At 50.8% G+C, this 1,641-nt stretch overlaps 1 long non-coding RNA gene across 1 annotated transcript in view; it reads left to right on the forward strand.

The window, feature by feature from the left end:
* The window catches only part of LOC108447789, an 18,313-nt gene that overhangs the window by 128 nt on the left and 16,544 nt on the right, over positions 1 to 1,641 (forward strand). The window lies entirely within an intron of this gene.

Here is a 1,641-nt window from a genome sequence, read left to right on the forward strand (position 1 = left end):
TGCCCCTGGATCCCGGGAAGTGTCCAAGGCCAGGTTGGATGGGATTGGAGCACCCTTGGATAGTGGGAGGGGATGAATTTTAAGGTCTTTTCCAACCCAAACCATTCCATGCCAGCTAAAGGGGAGCTGGTGTTGACATTTGCAAGTTGGCATTACTTAGATACACTCTCAGTTCAGTAAATATCAGGAATAACCTTTTTTTTCTTCTATTTTTAATGTATTTTTACCAAATCCAGGAGGTTTTGTTCCATTGCTGGCTGGGCACTACTGGAAGTAGGTGGAGCACCCACATGTCCTGCTTTGGGATCTGTGCCTTGTTCCCTCTGCAGCTTTTCCTTGCCTGACATTCCCAAACATGGCTTTCCTGGGAAGGCAGCTGCAGGAGAAAGCTCCAAGGTTGGTGTTCTCAGCTCCCTTCACGCCCCACGGCTTTGCAGCAGCTCCTCCAGCTGCTCTGGGAATGCTGTGGGGTGGAAAAGTGGGAATGAGAAGGAGCAGAGTCTCTTCTGTCCATCCTGGAGCGGGCTCGAGGTGTTTCCTGTTGGCTCGGGCCCGGCCTCACTGTGGGCTTCGGGATGGCGCAATTCCACATGCCAGGATTTTGGGTGCATATGAGCTGATGGGTCACCCTATTTTCCATAGAAGCTCCTCAGTGATGGGATCCTTCTTGTGTTTAAAGGCACCTGGTGGGGGGGAAATTGTACTGAAGGGGGACAAAAATTCACAAAATAAAGGATTTGGTCATTTTGGTGCAGAGATGTTTTTCATGAGGCTTTTTCCTGTTTGGTTTAATGGGTAATTTCTCTGCCTGAACAAACCTATTGACTCAGCTCTTCAGATAATTACTGGATTTCACGTTGAAAAGCCTTCATACAAATATTATTAAAAAAAAATTAAAAAATAGACTCCAAAAGAACAAAGACAAAGCAGCTCCGTGTTATTAATCAACGAGAGGAGAAGGGCGGATTGTCGTGAAAACACAGCACCCACTCCTGCAGCTTCCCCAGAGCACCAGATGGTGCAACATTTGTGGAGACAGATCTTCCCCAAACATGGATTAACCCTTTCGTGCTCCCAGCTCCGGCTTTTTGGCAACAGGCAGGGAAAGGCTGGGCAGCAAGTGGCTCTTGGACAGGCAGCAGGAACAGCTGAAGGTGTCCTTGGCGTAATGTGAGTGACTTCGTGTTCCGTGCAGATTTATGCTCCCGGCTCTCGGCGTGCCAGGCTCGCTGTTTCTTCCAGGAGATAGAGAGGGACGTTACGGCTCTGTTGGACTGAGCCCAGCATAAATCACCCTCCCAGGCACACTCCAATCTCTGGGGGTTGTGTTTGCAATGCAAAGTCGGGGGTTCTGCTGGGCACGTGCTGCTGCTGGCGGTGGGATGCTGCTCCAGAGGGAAGGGGAAGGGAAAAGTAAAGCCAAATGTGATTCGTGATCCCTGTAATTGCCCTGGCCCGAGGCCGACCCACAGTCCCAGAGGATTTACAAGGGCATGGAGTGACAGGGCAAGGGGGAATGGCTTCAAAGTGACAGGGACTGGGTTTAGGTGGGATATTGGGAAGGAATTCCTGGCTGGGAGGGTGGGGAGGCCCTGGAATAGAATTCCCAGAGAAGCTGTGGCTGCCCCTGGATCCCTGGAA

The sequence above is a fragment of the Corvus brachyrhynchos genome, unplaced genomic scaffold (genome assembly GCF_000691975.1).
Source record: "Corvus brachyrhynchos isolate BGI_N302 unplaced genomic scaffold, ASM69197v1 scaffold245, whole genome shotgun sequence".
Lineage (NCBI taxonomy): Eukaryota > Metazoa > Chordata > Aves > Passeriformes > Corvidae > Corvus > Corvus brachyrhynchos.